The following is an 8,125-nucleotide window of genomic DNA, read 5'->3' as shown; positions in this document are numbered from 1 at the left end:
AGGCAGGCCAAAAGAATCGCACAGATGTTTAATTTCCAAATAAACTGTTTGCTAACTGCAGATATTTTCATGTCCAAGCTATCAATTTGAGACACTGTGAACATGATTTTCAGGCAAGTGGAGTGCAAGATGTCTTGCTAGAAAATGTGAATGTCAGTTGTACCATCAAACTGCTTTTGCTAATCTGATTAACCAAAACTGTTTTCAGAAATTCTGCACTGACCAGAGAGATGCTTCACAAAAAAAAATGTGCTTGCACTGGAGCAGTAAAGAGTGAGTAGGACTAGCACTAAAACATCTACATTGCTTCCTTCTATTGGTTTTCTAAGTGACTGCATTAATTTCACTTTTTGAGTAATTTCACCTTTTGATGATACAGTTTTCCCACCATGCTGGTACTGACCTTGCTGGTAAAAAGATCTTTGAAATGTATTGGAAAAGCAACACTGACATTTAGGCAATATGAAGAGAAGAGCTCTGTGTATGCACCAGGCCTGGCATCACCAGTGCTGCAGCGCACAGCTGGAGTAATGAGATATCAAAGGGACATATATGGATAATATTAGCAGATATCATAAATGCCTTAAATTCACTAGGTCTTAAAAAAAATCCCTCGAGCCCAGGCAAATTAATTTTTCTCCTTGTGAAATGTAAATCTTCCCCACACAGAGGCATGAGTTTTTTCCTGTCCCTGCAAATGTATTTGGGCAGCACTGGGTCCAGGGGACCTTACTGGATGGCAGGCTTACTCAGCTGGGGAAATCCTTGTGCTGGAAGCAAGTGTTTATCATACAAGTTACCACCAGACATAAACATCCGAAAGACCTTTGGTCCTGTGTTAGCACAAGTTAAAGCTCTAACCTAACCTGGCAATGCTGCTGTACAACAAAGACAAGCTGAAATAAATTCCCTACAGACACACAGAAAATGTGCTCCAGCTGTAACCCACCTCGTCTGCTTTCCATTCATGCCCTCAAACCCCATATTCCATGGTTTTACACATCCATCATCCATTATCTGAAGAACAGATGAATTTACTGAAAAATTAAAGCAAATTAATACAGCAGATCACTGTTTTAGCAATGCTTCTTTTTTTTTTTTCAGAAAGACTGCATTTGTGTGAAATCCTCTGCTCCTAAAAGATTCTCACTTAATTATAAAACATTACTGCAAATTGAAAATTTTAAAGTGACATCTTACCATCTTTAATCTCCATCCCCATTTTTTCCCCCATGTTAATTTTTATTAACATAGGGGGAAAAAAACCTCAAAGATATGACTATTGTTAGAAACAAAGCTGAAATTACTCGGTCCCCATCAGCTTTTCTTGTTGGATTGAACCCCACTAATTAAAAGCTGTGTTTAAAATATTTCTTTTAGATTTGACCCATTGTTATCACATAGCTACATTTTTTCCTTAATTTTAGCTTTAAAAGTGAAAGAGTATCTGTGAAAGAGTATCAGTATCAAATGTAGTTCTGGTATTTTTTTTTCTGTTAAGTAAGTGCAGAAACATTTATTAATCCACTTTTCAGAAACAGGACTGGGGCATTTGCAGGGAGAAGGGTTTGTTTGAATTAGGTTGCTTTTTGTTTTTTTTTTTTTCATTTTGTTTTGTTGATTGTTTTTTTTATGCAGAAAACAATTGGCAGATTGGACATTCAAAAATAAGCTTTTAAAAAAATAACAGCATTCCTGACAACTCCTCCAGCCCAGGAAGTATTAAAGAGAGAGCTCATTATTGCCCCAGCTGTGGCTGAGGAGCCAATTTGAAACAGCTGTACTAAAAGCCCTCCTGAAATTAGCAGCTGGGTACGCCCCAGGGAACCTTGGAGGAAGGTTCGGAGTGCAGCTTTACAAGTGTCTCAAGGCTGCGGTTTGGGATATTCTGTTAGCCCAGGAGCCTGTCCTCAGTCCTCCAGGTAAGGAGTGAAACTTTCCTTGTACATAGAGAGAGCTATGGATCTGGACAGAGAGCTTTATGACCCAGCTGTAGGGGGTTGGATTTAAAGAAGTAGTAACGTGTGGGTTTGAGTCTGATAAACCTCACAGTTTTGTTGTAAATCCTGAGGAAGCTCTCTTTTGTGCCTTGGCTTAAGCTCTCAAGTTTTAGTGGCTTAAAACGCTTGTGCTGACTCTCTGTTGAGGTGCCCATGAGTGAAGGTGGGCAGCTATGAGACTGCTGCTGTGCTGTGCACACCCACAACGTGCACACCCACAATCAAACGGGGGGTGATGGCATACAGGTTGTTTCTGCATTAAGTGCAATCAGGCTGATGTTTTATAAGTGGTCTAAGTCTTATGAATGTAGACAATTTTCAATGGCCAAAAAACCCAGTACTTGACTTAAGTGATTAAGATCTCAGCCACTGTGATTTGAAAGGGAAGGCTTTTTAGTGTGAAGTGCTTAGTGGTGCTCTGACTTCATAGTACCTCACGCTACCTTGCTGTGCTTCTTGAACAGCCCCTTGTGGTCCTGGCATAAGGATAATGGGATTGTTCTAGGGAGCTGCTCAGGTTTGCTGCAGAGGTGATTGAAACCAGCTAAGCAGCTGGAGCATGCATGTCCCGCTTTGCTGGTTTCGTAGGAGATGTAGCCTGTGTGTTTCCACAGCTGCATTTCCTTCATGTGCCTGAAGTCATTAATAGTAGTTAGCTCTCCCAGAGCCTCCAGGTCCTCGGGGCATGGCAGCAAAGGCTCAGCCGGGGCTGCACCATGGGCTGCTGGGGACAGACAGACAGCTCCTGCCTGTTGCGCCAGGAAAGTGCTTGCAGGAGGGCCTGGGTGCTCCCCAGAGGAAACCTGAAAGTGTCTAGCTGAAGATTTGAGGGTGAGGAGAATGACTGAAGCCTTAAGGGAGGGCATAAAAGGGGGAAAACCCCAACCCAAAAGCTACTTGAATTTCCAGTGTATGACTCTAGCGCTAACACAGCACACTGCGCTGGGAGATCGATCCAAAATCAAGCAGTACCCAGATATTTCCACTGACATGTTCAGTGGAGTGTGAGAAGGCCTGTGGGAAAGGGAGAAAACTGGTAATATTAGAAAGTGATCACAATAACAGCAAAAAGAGCACAAATTCATTTCTGCCTTTCACTGGTTAAATGAAAAGGATGAGACATTAGGTGGATAAAGTGGGGGTGTACTTGATCTTTAGTTTTAACCTCATGTGTTTTGGGGTTTTTTCTCCATTTTATTTTTCAAGTCTGATAAAAGACTCTGAAAATAAAGTGTGCCTGGGTACAACAGCTGTGTTTGATGGTATAGTGTCCTCTATCCATTTATTTATATATAAATATTTGCATTTATTTAAGAACTATATTCTCCTAAATTTCTTCCTCCTCCCTTTCCCACTAGGTTACATGACTGACACTTTTGCCATGACAAATCCATGAGTGTCTTAAAAATTTACCATGAAAACCCTGGAGCTTTAATTATTGTGCATTTACATAATTAGTGCAAATACATGCAATTACCATGTGTACCTACACAATTACCAGCTACAATGATGTACTAACAATCCTTATTAAACTTTAGTGGGGGAGGGAGGCATTGATTGTATGCACAAGCAACATCTGCACTACAGTCTTTCCTTTTCTTGCACTTATTTGAAATAGCCACGAGTGTTCGAGGAGGGGGGGGTTAACATGCTGGAAGCTGTGGCATACTGAAAGTAGGTCAATAAGCTGTCCAAATTAGAGTTCTAGTGAGATGGAAATACAAGATATACTTCCAGCAATGTTTTCAGGATGCTATAGCTTCTGCAGTTAGTAAAATACTGACAATTCTTGATTACCTATAGGTGAATTGTAACTATATCCTCTGTCACATCTGTAGTTCACCTGAATAGAATTCCCAAATTTTTCTTGTATTTGCGCTCTTCCTCCAGTTACAAGTGTCAGCATGACTGGAGTCCTCATGACGTGCCCCTTGGCTGTTATGTCAAGCTGAATGTCTACTACTGAGGGAAAAAAGTGTTTCCAAATTACTTAATTATATTATTTATCTTAATTAATCTTTGAATTATGATGAGGGGAATTTCAGCTCATGAATGCTTTTTCTTGCAAAACGCATGCTTCTTTTATTATAGAAAGTATTTAACATAAACATCCAAAGCATTAGAAAGCCTGCTAATTCCTTGGTTCTCTGGGTTCTTCTGTTCTCTAGGAATTTCAGTGGCCTTCTACTTTTCTTGGCTCACATACAATAAAATACAGCAAATGATGCATTAGGGACCACACCTCTTCCTGTTGTGTTCAGTTTTGCACTTATTCTCCTATTCAGCTGTAAGGAATTTGTTGCCTGTGGTACTTCTGCGAGAGAGCCTTATTACGAAATTCTGCACTGCTCCTTCTGCCCTAAGTAGTCCCCCAGAAGAGGAAAGAAAATAATCTGCTGCTTTTTTTGTTTTGTTTCCTTCACTTCATGGACCACAGATAAAGCCTTCGTGGCCTTTTGTGCCATTCGCATATACTATGCCTCTGCAGAGTACAGCCACATGGAACAGAGTGGGTTTGGTTTGGTTTTTGGTTTGGTTTTTCATCTCTTCTTAGACAGTAGAAAACCATACTCTTTGTTAGGGCAGTGAAAAATGGAGAGGCTCATTGTTGCTGCTAAATGCAATAAAGTAACACTTTGGGCTCCCAAGCATGTTTTATGACCAATATGGCAGTTAGTGAATAAAATCCTATGCTACAGAACATTTATGTATGTAAATAACTTATGGTTATTTATTCATATTTTATGAATTTATTTTTTTCTTTTTTGGAAATTGTATTAACTATCCCTTGTGGTACTAAATACAGTTGGTTAGGGGAAAAAATAGATTATGCTGCTTGCTAAGTTGGAGGACCCATTGAGAATCCAGTCCTAAGTGTGTTTAAGGCTACATTTTATTTAGCATGACTAGCTGTGTTACAAAGCGTTATAGTGCCCTGGCAAGCTCTGTCTGATAGGAAGCAGTTCTCACTGTCTTGAGAGTAACATCTTATTTTACACTTCTTTGCCCTCCTTTCACATTGTCAGCCTAGCCAGTTTAGACTACAGTCTCTCACAGATGCTCAGACCAGAGCTGAACCCAAGTTCTCTGCTTGGTGCTGGTGGTTTTTGTTGTCTCTGTCTCCCCTGACTGCAACACACAAAAACTGAAAGCAAGGAGAAAAACAGAAGTCTGACTTTGACTGCGACATTCATGTTTTACACATGGTTTAATTTGTTTTTCTTCAGATCTCATTACCTTTCTCCATTAAAATTTAGTGAGGCTGAAAGAAGACCTGCTTCCTGACAAAATCTGGCAGTAGGTAGTCAGATTATAGAAAGCTGGAGTAGTGTTTCCTCTGTTGTCTATGAAATGGAAGTCCATACCTTGGACATCTCAGTTAACACACCAAGTGATGTGCTCTTGAGGTAGCTACTGGCATATCTGGGGTTACATAAGGTTATCGGATTGCTTTAGGTGGAAAAGATTAAAAATAAGGTCCTGATGGTTGTGCTCATTCAAAATCCTTGGGTATTTTGGGTTTTTTTTGTTATGATGTTGTTACACATTTCATGCTGGCCATCCTCCAGTTTGCTAATTATATTCTGCTTGAATACATTCCCCTGAGTTTCAACTTGGATAAGGTTTTGTTTTCTTTTTCACTTTTCCTCCTGAAACTGTAATAGTGTTGTTTGAAAAGCATTTAATAATAACAGAACTAACTACAATCACTACTTACCAATCTCAGTTGGGACGCCTAGAAATTATTTGCTTTAAGGACAAGGTTTGGATGAGTCAAGTGACCTCAGCCCAGCACAAATTTTGGTTTGAGATTTCTCCAAGTGGAGACATGCTTGGTTCTTTAATTTGGGCTTGGATTTGACTCTAACAGGGCAGAGTCTTTTTCTTCTTAAGGTTACCTGGCATGCTCAGGAGTACCTAATGTTTATATCCCCATAAAAGCATCCTTTTGGCACTATATCAGCAGCATGTTTACAATGCTCCATTTCCTCAGCTCACATACATTAAGCTCCTTTTCAGTATGTTATACATGGCATACCTTCTCTTCCTATCCTTTCCTTCCCTTGTTTTTGGTTTTAAGATGTAATTTTGCATCTTGAAGGCATACATCCTGGTGTTCAGTGTTATCTTCCTATGTAATTTTTAATGGCTTGATTCTCTTTCTCAAACTGATCAAACCCCCTGTATAATCCAGCATGATGTGTGTATGAGAGCTGAGGTCAACACTATAAACTGTAGCTCTGATCCTTCTCAGAGAACACCCCATGCATACCTGAGGCATGGGTGCCAAGTTGCTCAGCAGTCAGAGTTACTTGGGGCTTGTGTTTGCAAGACTGGAGGCTTGTTGAGTGTCTGTGTTGCCTTACAGTGGCACCCCATAGAGCTCCCAGTGAGTTTTGGGCTTGAAGTACAGAGAACAGTTTGCAGAAGCCTGGTGTGAGTAGCAGTCTGGTTTAGAAAGAATTACTGTGAAAAGGATGTGTCAGTGTAAAATTCCATAAAAGACAAGACTTGTATCCTTAGTGACCAAAAATGTCTCATTGATGATCCTTGTCTTGCCTGTCATGTGACAGCTTCTTTGGAGGAATCCAGTCCCTCATATGAGTCACAAATGACTCTGTGACTTAGGCAGCATGGGTTGAGAAGGACCTAGGCATGAAATTTAAGGAAATATGCAAATGTTTTCAGGCTTCAAAAGGAAAAGCAAAGAGAGAAAAGTCCAAACCTCCAGCTACTTCCCTCTTCATGTCTTGTAATTGTTTTCAACTTGGTTTTTCTCAGTGAAGTTGTTTACTTTTTCCTCTAGGACTCATGTTGCGTAACTGCAAATTTCCTTAATGTCTTTGCATAGTAATTTTGTCTCTAATTTATGAATCCAAATAAACCCTGTTTTCTTTCCCATAGTATTAACAAAAATACAAAAATGGACACAGTATCAGTTTCTCATGTATGTGAAGTAATGTGTACAGCCTGACTGCAGCCTCACTGAAAGTTAATCTCACTTTCACACAGGTGTAATTTTACTGCATCCAGTAGTACTCCTGGCATCCTTTACTGTTGCAGAAAAAGACTTGCTAAACTTCAACACAACTATTGATCAGAGTAAGCATTTGCTATAGCTAAACCGCTGGGTTATGACAGAGGAGTAGATCAGAGACTTGGGCTGATGGATGAATAATTCCGTGAGGGCTCGGAAGTCTTCTAAACATGTGTACCTGGGGAGCATCAGCTGGTGTGGTGCCACTGGTCTGAGTGTAGCAAACAGACACCAAAAAGGCAATGCTGGTGTCAGCCTGTTTGGAAATCAGCACTGATCCCAGGCAGTTTTTGTGTCTGTTGTACACCTGCAGTCCCTGCTGGGCTGGCTTGAGTGAGCTGTTAACCTAGGTAGCCCAGTTACCCACGGCTGTAGCACCCAATAGATCAGTGTGGACTTGGGATCTAAGCATGCATGCCCCACTTTTGGCCTCCATGGTCTGTGCTAAACCCAGCTCCAAAAAGAGCTGCATTGATAGCAGTTACCTGATAAAATTTGTATATACAAATAACCGGGGTATGTCTAGACACAAGGTCTACATGCCATCTCAATCAATTCCATTTTCATTTTGGTGCAGGATGAATTATGACAGCAGCAAAACCTAATTTGAACTGCAGCTGAAGAGGGCTAGGGGGAGGTGATATTCTGGTTTACCATACAATCCTCTGGAGAAAAGAGTTCAGATCTGTCTTAGGTTATATAACAGAAATGAGGTTAGCAGATTTGGTCTAATCCCCTGTGGACAGGCCCACCACAGAGCATGGAATAATGTGGATAACTGTCTGTCTGCATGCTTGCTGATGGCTTTGCTACTGCAGCAGCAGAACATTGTTAGGCCAGGATCCCAGATCAGGCACTGAGGCTTGTGCAGCCTGTTTCTAAAGCTGTTCCAAGACCTCTTGGTCTCAGAATTGTCGAGAACATGAAGAGCAGCCTGGTCTCTTAGAATAAACAAAAAGGGCCCAATCCTTTGTCATTTTGTGAATACTATTTTTGCTTTGCTCTGATGTTGCAACTGAGTTGGATAATTAGGCTGATTGGCCTAATTGAGGACTTTGTTTAGAGGGGTGTTCTTGGGGCAACACTA

Source organism: Passer montanus, unplaced genomic scaffold (genome assembly GCF_014805655.1).
Source record: "Passer montanus isolate IOZ18808 unplaced genomic scaffold, ASM1480565v1 scaffold61, whole genome shotgun sequence".
NCBI classification, from domain to species: domain Eukaryota; kingdom Metazoa; phylum Chordata; class Aves; order Passeriformes; family Passeridae; genus Passer; species Passer montanus.
This window is presented reverse-complemented; position numbering follows the sequence as displayed.